Below are 15,256 nucleotides of genomic sequence, written 5' to 3'. Positions count from 1 at the left end.
AAGGGTAAACCAATGAAATCACTCAAAACAATTTTTAGAAGAACTCTGATTCACCATTTCAAACATGACACCCCTCCCCAGTACTATTCAAAACAAGGGGCTGAAAATTTGTGTTGAGGAGTGTTGCAAGCAGGAGGTACTGGATGGGCCGCTCATTATATGCAGCGCCTGATATTTTATTCCATTGACTGCATATCAGGGGTTGTGTATAATAGGAGGCCAATCTGGCATTGCCCTTTTAGCGCCACTGACCGAGCCAAATTTCTGCTCCCAGTACCTACATCTTGCATGCATCTTATTATGTATGCTCAGTTTCAAATATAGTAAAGGATAAAACTTAAGTACAGACAAAGGAATATATATATATATAGATGATGTTAGACCATTTTATTTTTGAATAATGGACAGAGATGTGAAATTCAAGCCCAAAGCATTAGCAAAAATGCCAGTCACCATGCAACATAAACTATTGTGTTGAATTTCAGGTCTTTTTCAGCCTGATTTCAGGCAGTTTATGCTCGGGTGGGGAAACAAAATTGGACAGAGACTCACCGCTGTATCCCCACAAACATGAATAGCTATTCTGATATTCTGCCGGCAATGGCGATGGGAAGTAACGGCCTGGAAATAGGCAGCCACGTTCAAATTATGTACAATAACATCATGACGTCAAACATCAGATTTCCTAATGTTACACCCGCCCTGCCAGCAATACTGGGAATGTTGGTACATCCAGCAATGCTCGGCTGCCCCTGATAGCCAGAAGTAACTTTAAAAAGCTACCAACTGAAACTTCGAAAAGTGGAAACTTTCTGTGATTACAAAGGTTGCAAGTATTGTTTTTCTTTGTTTCTTTTTCACCTTCAAGAATTCCATGTTAAAGTGCACTTTTCTGCCTTTTTCATAGAGTCATAGAGCTATACAGCACAGAAACAGGCCCTTCGGCCCATTGTGTCTGTGCCGGCATCATGCACCTAACTATTCTAATCCCATTTTACAGCACTTAACCCGTAGCCTAGTATGCTATGGTGTTTCAAGTGCTCATCTGATTACTTCTTAAATGTTGTGATGGTTACTGCCGCTACCACCTCTTCGGGCAGTGCGTTCCAGATTCCAACCACCATCTGGGTGAAACTTTTCTTCCTCAAATCCCCTCTAAACCTCCTGCCCCTTAAATCTATGCCCTCTGGTTTTTGACCCCTCTGCTAAGGGAAAAAGTCTCTTCCTATCTAACCTATCAATGCCCCTCATAATTTTGTATACCTCAACCTTATCTCCCCTCAGCCTTCTCTACTCCAAGGAAAACAACCCCAGCCTTTTCAGTCTCTCTTCATAGCTGAAATGCTCCAGCCCAGGCAACATCCTGGTGAATCTCCTCTGCACCCTCTCCAGTGCAGTCACATCCTTCCTATAGTGTGGTGCCCAGAACTGTACACTGTATTCCAGCTGTGGCCTAACTAGCGTTTTATACAGCTCCATCATAACATCCCTGCTCTTATATTCTATGCCTCGGCTAAGAAAGGCAAGTACCCCATATGCCTTCCTAACCACCTTATCCACCTGTACTGCTGCCTTCAGTGATCTATGGACAAGTACACCAAGAACCCTCTGACCCTCTGGACATCCTAGGGTCCTACCATCCATTGTATAATACCTTGCCTCGTTAGTCCTCGCAAAATGCATCACCTCACACTTCTCAGGATTAAATTCCATTTGCCACTGCTCCGCCCATCTTACCAGCCCATCTATATCGTCCTGTAATCTAAGGATTTCCTCCTCACTATTTACGACACCACCAATTTTCATGTCAACTGCGAACTTACTGATCACGCCTCCTATATTCACGTCTAAATCACTAATGTACACTACAAACAGCAAGGGTCCAGCACCAATCCCTGCGGTACACCATTGGTCACAGGCTTCCACTCGCAAAAACAACCCTCAACCATTACCCTGTTTCCTGCCACTAAGCCAATTTTGGATCCAATTTGCCAAATTGCCCTGGATCCCATGGGCTCTTACCTTCTTATCCAATCTGCCATGCGGGACCTTATCAAAAGCCTTACTGAAGTCCATATAGACTACATCAACTGCCTTACTCTCATCTACACATTTCGTCACCGCCTCAAATAATTCAATCAAGTTAGTCAGACACAATCTCCCCCTGACAAAGACATGCTGACTATCCCTGATTATTCCCTGCCTCTCCAAGTGGAGATTAATCCTATTCCTCCGAAATGTTTCCAATAGTTTCCTAACCACTGATGTTAGACTCACCGGCCTGTAATTACCTGGTTTATCCCTGCTACCCTTCTTAAATAATGGTACCATATTTGCTGTCTTCCAGTCCTCTGGTACCTCTCCTGTGGCCAGAGAGGATTTGAAAATTTGTGTCAGAAGTCCTGCAATCTCCTCTCTTGCCTCACATAACAGCCTGGGATACATCTCATCTGGGCCTGGGGATTAATCCACTTTTAAGCCAGCTAAAACAGCTAATACTTCCTCCCTTTCAATGCTAATATGTTCAAGTATATCACAGTCCCCCTCCCTGATCTCTACACCTACATCGTCCTTCTCCATAGCGAACACAGATGAAAAGTAATCATTTAAAAGCTCACCTATGTCCTCCGGCTCCACACGCAGATTGCCACTTTGGTCCCTAATGGGTCCTACTCTTTTCCTGGTTATCCTCTTGCCCTTAATATACTTATAAAATGCCTTGGGATTTTCCTTTATCTTGCCCGCCAGTGTTTTTTCATGTCCCCTCTTCGCTCTCCTAATTACTTTTTTAAGTACCCCCTACACTTTCGGTACTCCTCTAGGGCCTCCACTGTTTTCAGCACTCTGAATCTGACATAAGTCTCCTTTTTTTTACTGATCCAATCCTCTATATCCCTTGACATCCAGGGTTTCCTGGACTTGTTAGTCCTCCCCTTCACCTTAATGGGTACATGTTGGCTCTGAACTCTCACTATTTCCTCTTTGAATGACTCCCACTGATCTGATGTCGACTTTCCTACAAGTAGCTGCTCCCAGTCCGCTTTGGCCAGCTCCTGTTTTATCATCTTAAAATCGGCCTTCCTCCAATTCAGTACCTTTATTTTCGGTCCATCTTTGTCCTTTTTCATAACTACCTTAAATCTTACACAGTTATGGTCACTATCCCCGAAATGTTCCCCCACTGACACTTCTACCATTTGTCCAGCTTCATTCCCTAGGATTAGGTCCAGAACTGCCCCTTCTCTTGTAGGACTTTCTACGTACTGGCTCAAAAAGCTCTCCTGTATGCATTTTAAGAATTCCGCCCCCTTTAAGCCTGTTGCACTAAGACTATCCCAATTGATATTGGGGAAGTTGAAATCCCCTACTATTATTACCATATTATTTTTACACCTCTCTGAGTTTTGCCTACATATCTGCTCCTCTATCTCTCCCTGACTGTTTGGCGGCCTGTAATACACTCCCAGCCAAATGATTGCCCCCTTTTTGTTTTTAAGTTCTACCCATATGGCATCATTTGAGGAACCTTCTATGATATCATCCCTCCTTACTGCAGTAATTGACTCCTTGATCAACAGTGCAATGCCACGTTCTCTTTTTTCCCCTCCCCTGTCATGCCTGAAGATTCTATACCCTGGAAGATTGAGCTGTCAGTCCTGCCCCTCCCTCAACCACGTCTCTGTGATAGCAATAATATCATAATGCCATGTGCTAATCAATGCCCTCAATTCATCTGCCTTACTAGCAAGACTCCTTGCATTAAAATAGATGCAATCTAGCACTGCATTTTTCACTTGTGCCTTAACAGGTCTATATTTGCTCTGCCTTCCAGACTCATTTTTTCTTCTTTAAGACTTCCATTCCCCACCTCCGCCCCTGCACATTCCACAGGGGAGGCAATGATCATCCCTTTAGGAATCTCCCCACCTTCTCTGCAACCTCTGTTTCTTCAATTTTTATCATTGATTTTTTTCCAACTTTGTGTTTCATCCCTGCCTTTAGTTGGCCTCCTTCCCACAATTCCAAGAATGTGCTCTCTGCTTTCCCTTATTTGGGACCGTAGAAACGCTAGAGAAGAGTCCATGAACTTGGGGGCTGCTGTTGCACCCTCAGACATACCTCTGCAGCACAATACAAAATCCTTGATTTTAAATTTCTGTCCTGGCTCTTTAAGCTACTGTAGGTATATCTATTATGTCAGAGGCTGACTGATGTCCTGCCAATTTAAAGCTTGATACAATTGTTGGTCCCCTTAGATATTCCAGTAATCACACTGCAGCAGCTAACTGGGATTCGAGAATAGGAGACCTTAGTGAAGAACTGCTCTGGACACGATCGCCACTAATCTCAGATATGTAGCGCCTGTGTTTTTGGGCGCTACGGGTGCCTTTAGAGGTTCAAAATGCTATCCACGGCACGTGGGCACAATTCTTGTGCGAGTTGCAATGGACGCCATTTTGTAAGGCTGTAAGTGCATGCGCAGTGTGTATCCACCGCAAGTATGCAAAGTCGGTCGATCATGACATCAATCAGTGTGTAATATTGATTTGATGCCAGTGCTGCCATTTTGGAGCTCAACACTCCAGTTAATGTCCTCTCTTAATCATGCACAGCTGAACACGTGCTTAACAGCAGGAAGAGCTCCCAACCAGTGCTATTTAAAGGAATCATCAACAATTTTCAGATTAGTTGCTGATTGATTTCTACAAGCTGTTGCAATGATTGTACAAGTGTTTGGTGTTTTCTCCAGTTCTTTAAAGTTGCTGAAGTCTATAGGGAATGGTGTGGCAGGTCCTGAAGGACTTGTTCCTGACTTTAAGGTTTCTGCACAAACCAGTTGCTCCCAGGCATGGTTGCACTTGTATCCATTCCGTTTGGAATACAGCATGACTTGAAGATTGAGCAGAGGCAATACAGAGCAGGAGGAGGAGGGAGAGAAGGGCTCTCAGCAGGAGGACATATCCACCCAGGGTGCTCAGGGAACAATTCCTCTTCTTGAACCTCAGTGAGGAGCAGTGTTTCTGACATTTCCGCTTCACTAGGGAGATCCACACAGAAATCTGACACCTGCTGCAGCCACAACTGCAACCTCACAGCAGAGTGAGAACGGCATTGCCAGTGGCTGTGAAGGTGACATTGACCATGAACTTTTATAAGTTAAGCTCCTTCCAGACTGGAGCTGGAGAGATTAGCAACATCTCCCAGTTTGCATCCACTATTGCATAAGGGAGGTCACTTCCTCTCTCCAGTCAAAGAGAGTTGATTATCTTTCGATAGCTCTTGCTAGAGAGTAGCAGGCAGAGTGGGCACACGGCTTTGCAAGGGTTGCAGGTTTCTATATAGTGTAGAATGCCATTGACTGCATGCACATTACTTTGCGTGCAGTGCATGTCAACTCTGAGATGTACCACAACTGAAAGAGATTCCACTCCCTCAACATCCAGCTGGTGTGTGACCATATGCAGTGAATCATGCAGGTCACACCCTGGTATCCTGGCAGCGGTCACGAAGCCTTCACTTGGCAGCAATCAGCTGTGCCATCTACATTTGAGCCAATGCAACAAACCAAAGCGTTACTACTGGCTGATGAGGGCTATCCACTACCCACATGGCTGATGACTCCGGTGCACAACCCACACACATGGGCATTATACATACAATCAAAGCCATGCTGCTGCATAAAATGTGATAGAACAGATTATTGGTATGCTGAAACAACACTTCCACTGCCTGGACCACTCTGGAGAAGACCTGCAGTACTCAGCAGAGTGCATCAAGATTCGTTATGGTCTACTGAATGCTGCAGAACCTCAACATCATGAGGGCATAGCACTTGCCACCAGCTTCATGCTGAATAGCTAAGGAGCAGGAGGAGGAGCAGGAGGACAAGGGAGGGAGAAAGCAATACAACCCCTTTCTGGCTGGGTTGTCGAAGAACATCTCATCCAACTGCGTTAAAGGTAAACACAACCCCAATTCTCCATTCACCAACAGTCCCACACCTTTCCTTCCTTCTGTTAATGACCACCACAGTGTCTGCTTGGCCATAATGCCAAAATAAAAGCCACCACAGAAATAAACATTTCAAACAAAATTTATAAATCAAAACATGCCATATTGCATACAAACGCCAACTAATCACTCTCGCGAATTCCCTTAGTGGCTGTCTTCCGTGTACCTTTGCCTGGCCTAATGCTTCCCCAGTGCTCCTCCAGTGGCTGAACCATGGCTGGCGGAACACTGCTGACATTCACTGCAGGAGACAGCAGATGGCCTTGCAGGACGACCTTGAACAGCTCTGGGCCTAGAAGGACCGGCTTTGGACTGCACCACCTTGGCACTGACAGCAGCAAGGCTGGGCTGGCTGGCTGGCAGGTAACAGCAAAAGGGTACTGGCAGACTGGCAGTGGTGGGAGGCTGAATGCTGTCAACCTGAGGTTCTGTTAGAGAGGACAGATTTCTGGAGTGCTGTGACGGCTGCAATCCCCTTTGGAGATGTATCCATAGCCATGTGGCAGCAGTCTGAGCTTGCATGGCAGCGAGCTGACCTGACATGATAGAAGTCTGAGTTTCCACTGCAGCACCCAGATACTGGGTGGCTTCTGCTCATGCTGCAATAGATGCTGCCAGATTGGCTGTCAGACACTGCATCATGGTTGGGTCCATATGGGTTCTCATGGATTCACGCACTACTTCTGTGCTAGAACAGATGGGCTTCAAGCTCAGTGCAAAGCCCTGTGCAAAGTTGGTGCTGCACTCCTCCATGCTCCTTGACATTGCATTCAAGCATTCTGGCAGGCCTGCCAATACACCAAGCATTTCATTGTGCACACCCATCAACCTTTATCTGTAGCCTGCCTCATTGACGTCATCACCTGAGTCCTTTGCAGCAGAAGTTGTGTGTGACCTTGCTGTTTGAGGAGTTGGGACCTACACTATCCTTGCCCTCTGCCCTGACTGCAGGCCAAACATGTCTGATGTCTCATTGTGTGCAGATCCCGCCTCTAAGCTATTCTCTAAATTACGTCCCATGCAATCACACAACAGTGTCAGTATCTGAGCTGGTGGCTGTGAGTGGGAGATGGAGGGATGGTGTTGCTTCATCATCACTGTCTTCTTGCTGTTCCACCTTTTGTGCTTTCACCACTGCCTGGTCAGGTGGCAGTTCTTGGGTGTCTGGAAGGAGAAATGTACAAGGGGAGGGTTGTTGTGAGGGAAGGGCGGAAATAAGAGGTGAATGCTTACACTTTCTGCACCTTCTAAATCAGAAAAGATCATGGGATGAGGAGAAAATGTGATGTGAGAGGGAGGATTAGGTATGAGGGCATTGTCATCTTTGGTGGTTTCAGCCCTCCTACTGGCCATGGCCTCAGCGATGAGTGCTGCAAAGATGGCGAACATGGTCTCTTCCAAGGGGGTAGGAATATACAGCTGTGCCTATCCCCCACTGGTTAGGTGCTGCTGCCTCTGGTTGTACACCACCTTGTTCTGAAAGAGAGAAGGAAGTGTGTCAGTGAGTGTGGTGCAATCTGTTTGGCTAATGCGTCTGTCATGGTTGAATGACAGTATGTGCAAGCTGTGAGATGTGGATGCCAGGCTTGCAGCAGTGCTAAATATGTGAGGGTGAGATGAAGCATATGAATATGAAGTATGAGACATGATTGAGAGAGATTGTTGGTAAGTGAGTGATAGAGGTGTGGTGTATTGAGCGTCTGAGGCAAGTGGTGCAATTGGTGGGATATGGAATTTCAAGTGTCATTCACTGACCTTGACCACCCTTGTGAGTTAATTAAACTTTTTATGGCACTGCAACCAGGTCCTAGGCGCTTTTCTCCTGGCATTGACCACCACGCTATCTTGTCTGGTTCCAGGTGGATAGAACATATCTCTCCTCTTCAGCATCTACTTGACCAAGTTTTAAGTGGAGCTAGCATCGCATGTACTTTGACCCCCTGCTGAGGCTGCCGCCATTCAGCAGTGCATTTAGCGCTGGCTGCACACTGCAATCATGATAATTAGCAGGCAGCATGAAGTTGATGTGCTGCCTACAGCAGGGGCTATCAAATTTCGCCCTCAATTTTCACCATCTCTGACAGGCAAGAACGGGCACTCCAAACCCACTGCCCCTTTTCCTGCTCCAGATCTGTCCACCCACATTTTTGTTGGGCCTCCACATGAATGCTTTGGTTGCCCATATTTTCTGGCAGGAGCTTGCTGCTTATAATAGGATGCAGTGCATTTTTAAGGTGTGGACTGAACATATAGTCTACTCTGAAACCAGGTAAGGTTTCTGTTTTTCCTTATCAGGAATGGTCCTCCTGGCCCCACAAGAATCTTTTAGCTGCTTCCTGCCCAACTGCCCTGCCCCCCAACCCCAGTTCCCTCTTCACCCAACCTAGCGATTGTCTCTCCCTACTTTCGGCTAGGGTTCAATGAGGAGCCATCCGTTTTCTTGCCTATCTCTCCCAATTAGTGAGCTGCTTGAGAGCACTTGTTTGGCCACATAGCTCACCAGTAAACTGCAAATGAGGCCCAGTCTTATAACTAGTTTGGGCCTCTCACTAAGGACATCAGGCCAGATGAGATCACAAAGCCCACCGCTCCCCACAGTTGAATTGGTCTCTAATGCATTTTATTTTTATTTTTCACTAGAAATATTGTCTAGAGGCAGTCTCACTGTTTACACAATCACTACCTAAAGCAACCAGAGCAATTCTTCCCTCATTATTTCCAAAATATTCAACCACTCCTTAATTCACAGATTACTGCTCTTTAATCCATTAGCGATGGCAGACTATCCTCATAAGTATGCCAACCCCATGCTAGTTATTGCTATTTTACCTCATAAAGATGGCACCATGTGGCTTGAGAAATTACAGAATACATGAATTTTAATGGCTGGGCTGACCCTGTTAAAACTGCTAATTCAGGGTCATCCACTTTGTAAGAATTGGGGAAAGGCAGAGTCAGCAATTTTGCTGAAACTTTGCACCAACTACAAAATAATAGACTGGGCAATAATGCCCATCTTGGCTTGCGAGTATGTTAGCTTAGTTCAGTGGTAGCAGCATCTCTCTGAGTCAAAAGGACTTGAGTTTATAACATAGCGGAACACTGCAGTGGAGTATTGTGGAAGTCCTGCATTGTTGGAGGTGCCATCTTTTGGATAAGATACGAAACCAAAGCCTGTATGCCTATTCAAACAAACATAAAAGAACAATTGAGAGTTCTGCTGGTGTCCTGATTGACATTCATCTCTTAACCACCAGCACCATTAAACAGGTTAACTGGTCAGTCATCTTATAACTGATTGTTGGATCTTGCTCTGTGCTGCATTTTCTTACAGTAAAATAACACTGGCCAAGCATTTTCGGTTTGGTCGCAATCAGCAATCTGGGCATAAATTGCGTTCATAGTTGTGTTAGTCTTCAGCAGAGAATTTTGCTCAAGTTTTCATTCAATCTGCATGTAAAATCTTCTATGAACGAGCACAATTGGGCAACACTTTAGAATGTATTTTTTTAAATCTGCATTAAAAAATTCATTGATATATTTAACAGTGGCAACCTGCTGCAGTTTTATTAATACAGCTGAAAATGGGGGTCATCATTGACCAGAAATGTAACTGGACCAGCCACATAAATACTGTGGCTACAAGAGCAGGTCAGAGGCTGGGAATTCTGCAGCGAATGACTCACTTCCTGACTCTAAAGCCTTTCCACCAGCTACAAGGCATAAGTCAGGAGTGTGATGGAATAGTCTTCATATGCCTGGATGAGTGCAACTCCAACAGCAATCAAAAAGCTTGACATCATTTTGGATAAAACAGCCTGTTTGATCAGCACCCCATCCACCATCTAAAACAATTACTCCCTCCACCACTGGCACACAGTGGTAGCAGTGTGCACTGCAGCAACTTGCCAAGGTTTGTTCAACAGCACCTCCCACACCCATGACTTATACCACCTAGATGTGCAAGTGCAGCAAGCATGTGGAACACCACCAGCTTCATGTTTCCCTCCAAGTCACGCACCAAACTGAGTTGAAGTATTTCACCATTCCTTCACTGTTGCTGGATCAAATTCCTGGAACATCCTCCCTAACAGCACTGTGGGAATACTTTCACCACACAGAGAGCAGTGGTTCATGAAGGCGGCTTATCACCACCATCTCAAATGCTGAGTGGCATTATCAGATATTGTTTTAAGTCTATGTTAGACTGTTGCCACATATGGACTTAGAACAAATCAATTACTATTAATGAAAATTGTTGCACTTCTTCCTGAATTCTAGTGTTCCTCATTATAGTTAGTTATGTGACCGCAATAACACTGTTATTGAGCTACTTACAAAAATGATTTGTGAAGACACTGAAGGCTTCGAAAGCAACTTCTAGTACATGGACATCAGGACTCAGAATGCATGGGCTGCCTTAAAGAAAGGCTTGATGTCTTCTCAATGAGATGTCGGGAATTTCAGAGGCTATGTCATTAACATATGACCTGCATTACACTTCAATGTAAAATGAAACTCTTGCACATACTGTGCAAGAATGTTCTGCTGGCACGCAACTAGATAAGGAAATTCGTCCAAAGCGCTGAACAAGTGGAAAGGGAACAAGTTCCAAAATTGATGACTTCCCAACCCACACTTGAACAATTTCTGCCAGGAAAGCTCTTTTGCCAGCTGGAATTTTCAAACTTACATTACAAATATTGGAAGTTCAGAATTAAATAAACCAAATGGCTGTCTTTGTGTGGGCTGATCATCACAGCCAAGAACACAGCCTTAAATGCCAACTGGTTTCACATTGGATGTACAAATGCTACAACTGACAGTCTTCACCAACTGTACACAGCAGCATGACCCCCCTGTTTGCCAAACTTACACAATCAGCAGTTAAACTCCTGTCTCTAAGTGTGCTGTACAGAGTTCAGTGATACAATACCACCAAGCTACCTTTGGAATGACATTGAAGCTTGTCGTGCAGGCACAAGGGTCAATGTGTGCTGATACAAGGCAGGTCAGCGGGGTTGCAAAGAGAAGCTCAATGCAACAAAAAAATACTATTTTGTATCTACATGGTTTAGTGAGTGTTTTAATATATGGGTTAAAGGATGAAAATTGGTAATATTAACTTGCAAACAGGGATAGCCTTTATATAATGCTTACTGGATGGGCACTTTACCTTTTTCATTGCTTTGGTCATAGTACAACCCTTTATTTTATGAGGCTATAAACTGTAGTTAATATAGAACAGTGATGTATTATTTAGGTTCAGTATATTTACTTGCATTTTGTTTTGTTGCAAGAATTCTGTGGTTAAAAAGGAAAAAAGACTTGCATTTATGCAGCGCCTTTCATGTTTCAGGGCATCCCAAAGTCCTTTACATGAATTAAGTACTTTTGAAGTGCAGTTATTGTTGTAATTTAGGAATTGTGGCAGCCAATTTGCACACAGCAAGGTCCCACAAACAGTAATGTGATAATGACAAGATAATCTGTTTTTAGTTATGTTGATTGAGTGTTAAATATTGGCCAGGATACTATTCTTGCAATAGTGCAATAGATCTTTTACATCCACCTCAGAGGGGTTTAATGTCTCATCTCAGAGTAACCATTTAAACAAAGATGTTTTAAAATTTGTTTCACACCAGCCCAGTGATGCACTGTTGGATAGGAATTAGTAAATTAAAACTGTTCTGGTGGTGAGGTACAAAACATGGGCAGCACAGTGGCACAGTGGTTAGCACCGCAGCCTCACAGCTCCAGCGACCCGGGTTCAATTCTGGGTACTGCCTGTGTGGAGTTTGCAAGTTCTCCCTGTGTCTGCGTGGGTTTCCTCTGGGTGCTCCGGTTTCCTCCCACATGCCAAAGACTTGCAGGTTGATAAGTAAATTGGCCATTATAAATTGCCCCTAGTATAGGTAGGTGATAGGGAAATATAGGGACAGGTGGGGATGTGGTAGGAATATGGAATTAGAGTAGGATTAGTATAAATGGGTGGTTGATGGTCGGCACAGACTCGGTGGGCCAAAGGGCTTGTTTCAGTGCTGTATCTCTAAAACTAAAGCTAAAAACTAAACTGGGCCATGTAGCACCCATTTTCAGGTGCTACGCAGCCAAATAAAACTCAAAAATGGGGTCTGAGGTGCACTCGCAGGATGTCATCTTGGTAAAGGGATTTAAGCAGGTGTGTGCCTAACGATCACCAGCAGCAAAATGATGATGTGAATTAGTGTGCACCGTGGCTATTAGGAGGGAACAGCCCCTGTCATTATCTATCAGGTGAGAAGCTTAGGAGCAGGATCAGAAAGAAAATGTGAAGGAGGAGGAAGTGGAGGAAGAAGAAGAGGTAGGGAGGCTAAAATGTAGACAGCCCCGCTTGCCCAGGCTCTACGTGATCCGAGTATTAATCAATATCACTAACCCAAACCATTCACCAGTAGTCCCCCCACTCCTCACCTTTTCTTGCTTACAGATCATCGCATCATGCTCTTTCTGACAACACAAAAATAAAAACCACCCAAAAAAGTGGAATGTAGGAACGGTAACAGGCCATTCATCTCTTCAAGCCTGTTTTACCATTCAATGAGATCACAGCTGATCCATATCTTAACTCCATCCAGCTGCCTTGGCTCCATATCCTTTTATAGCTTTAAATAAAAACAAAATTTTGGAAATACTCAGCAGGTTAGGCAGCGTCTGTGGAAAGAGAAACAAAATTAACATCTTAGGTTGATGACCTTTGGTCAGATCTGTTCTGATGAAAGGTCATCACCTGAAATGCTAATTTTGATTCTCCTCCACTGATGCTGTCTGACCTGCTGAGTATTTTCAGTTTTATTTCAGATTTCCAGTTTCTGCAGCATTTTGCTTTTCCTTTTATATCTTTGTCTAACAAATCTACAAATCCCAGCTTTGAAATTATTAACTGAGCGAGAATCTACTGCCTTTTGTGGGAGAATGTCCCATACTTCTACCATACTTTGCATGAAGAAATGTTCCCTAAGTTCTCTCTTGAATGGCTTGGCTCTGTTTTTAAAGCTATGTGCCTTTGCCCTAGACCCCCCCATCCTCCGGGAAAATATTTTTTATCGACCTTATCAATTCCTTTCAAAATCTTAAAAACATCAAGCAAATCACCCCTTAGCTTTTTATATTTCAGGGAGTACAAGCCTGGCTTGTGTACTTTCGCCTCATAATCTAACCCTTGGAACCCTGATAAAAGTCTGGTGAATCTGTGCTGCACTCCTTCAAGCCCATTATATCCTTTCTAAGGTGCAGTGCCCAGAACTGTACACAGCACTTCAGATATGGTCTAACCAGGGCTTTGCACAGCTGTAGCAAAACTTCCTCCCTTTATATTCCAGACCTCTAGTTCTAAAGATTATTTTTTTTGCCTGACTATGACATTTTAGTGATCTCTGCACATGGACACTTACATTTCTTTGGACCTCCACTGTTCCTAGCTTTTCACCATTTAAACTAGCTACGAATACTAAAGCAGTTCGTAAGAACTTTTACAAGTATGTAAAAACAGAGTAGCTAATGTAAATATTGCTCCTTTAGAAGCAGATACAGGAGAAATTATTATGGGGAATGAGGAAATGGCAGAGACATTGAACAAATATTTTGTGTCTGTCTTCACAGTAGAAGACACAAGTTACATACCAGAAATAGAGGGTAACCTAGGGGCTAAAAAGAGTGAGGAAATTAAGATAATTAATATCGGTACAGAAAAAGTATTGGAGAAACATAAGGAACTAATTCTGTAATAGTCCCAGCAGATTGAAAGTTAGCAAATGTAACACCACTATTCAAGAAAGGAGGGAGAGAGAAAGTAGGGACTGCCAGGCCAGTTAGCCTGACATCAGTCATCGGGAAAGTGCTGGAATCTATTATTAAAGAAGTCTTAACATTGCACTTAGAAAATCATAGTATTATCAGGGAAAGTCAACATGGTTTTATGAAAGGAAAATCGTGTTTGACAAATTTATTAGAGTTTTTTAAGAATGCAACTAGTAGTCATAGAGAGATACAGCACTGAAACAGGCCCTTTGGCCCACCAAGCCTGTGCTGATCATCAACCACCCATCCATACTAATCCTACATTAATCCCATTTTCCTCTCACATCCCCACAATTCTCCTACCTACACTAGGGGCAATTTACAATGGCCAATTTACCTATCAATCTGCAAGTCTTTGGCATGTGGGAGGAAACCAGAGCACCCAGTAGAAAGCCACACAGTCACAAGGGGAACTTGCAAACTCTGCACAGGCAGTACCCAGCACCAAACCCAGGTTGCTGGACTGGTACGGCTGCGGTGCTAACCACTGTGCCAACCTGTGTAGATAATGTAGATAAAGGGGAACCAGTAGATGTAGTATACCTGGATTTCCAAAAATACATTTAATAAGATGCCACACAAAGGTTAATAGGCAAGATAAGGGTTCATGGAGTTGGGGGTGATATATTAGCATGGATAGAGGATTGGTTAACAGACTGGAAGCAAAGAGTAGGCATAAATGGAACATTTTCAAGTTGGCAGGCAGTAAATAGTGGAGTGCCACAAGGATCAGTCCTAAGCCTCAGCTATTTACAATCTATATTAATGACTTAGACGAAGAGACAGAGAGTAATGTAACTAAGTTTGCTAATGATACAAAGCTAGGTGAGAATGTAAACTGTGAGGACGACACAGAGAGGCTGCAAAGAGATATAGACAGGTTAAGTGAGTGGGTAACAAGGTTTCAGATGGAGTATAATGTGGATAAGTATGAGGTTATTCACTTTGGTCATAAAAATAGAAAAGCAGAATATTTTTTAAAAGGTACGAGACTTGTAAATGTTGATGTGCAGATAGACATGGGTGTGCTCCTACAAGGAACTCAAAAAGTTAGCGTGCAGATACAGCAAGTGATTAGGAAGGCAAATGACATGTCACCTCTATTGCAAGGGGATTGGAGTACAGGAAAAAAGAAGTCCTGCTACAATTACACTTGGAATACTGGGCTAAATACTGGAGTACTGGCCTAGTAAAGGGCATCATTCCCATCTTTCACATGGGTGGCCTCCCACTGCGATTACACAGCAGGTGGCCATTTTGCAAAGGGGAGGTGCAGATCCCCTCCAGTCATGGAGTGGGTCGGGAGATGAGTCATTGATTACGGCCTCAGGTGACTCCAGATCAGGTGCTGGCACCATATTTAAAGGCCTGCATTCCTGCCTTGGATTCATTGTCAGATTGGTGC

The sequence above is a fragment of the Heterodontus francisci genome, chromosome 14 (genome assembly GCF_036365525.1).
Source record: "Heterodontus francisci isolate sHetFra1 chromosome 14, sHetFra1.hap1, whole genome shotgun sequence".
NCBI lineage: Eukaryota > Metazoa > Chordata > Chondrichthyes > Heterodontiformes > Heterodontidae > Heterodontus > Heterodontus francisci.
The sequence above is the reverse complement of the archived record's forward strand: the minus strand, read 5'-3'. Positions refer to the sequence as shown.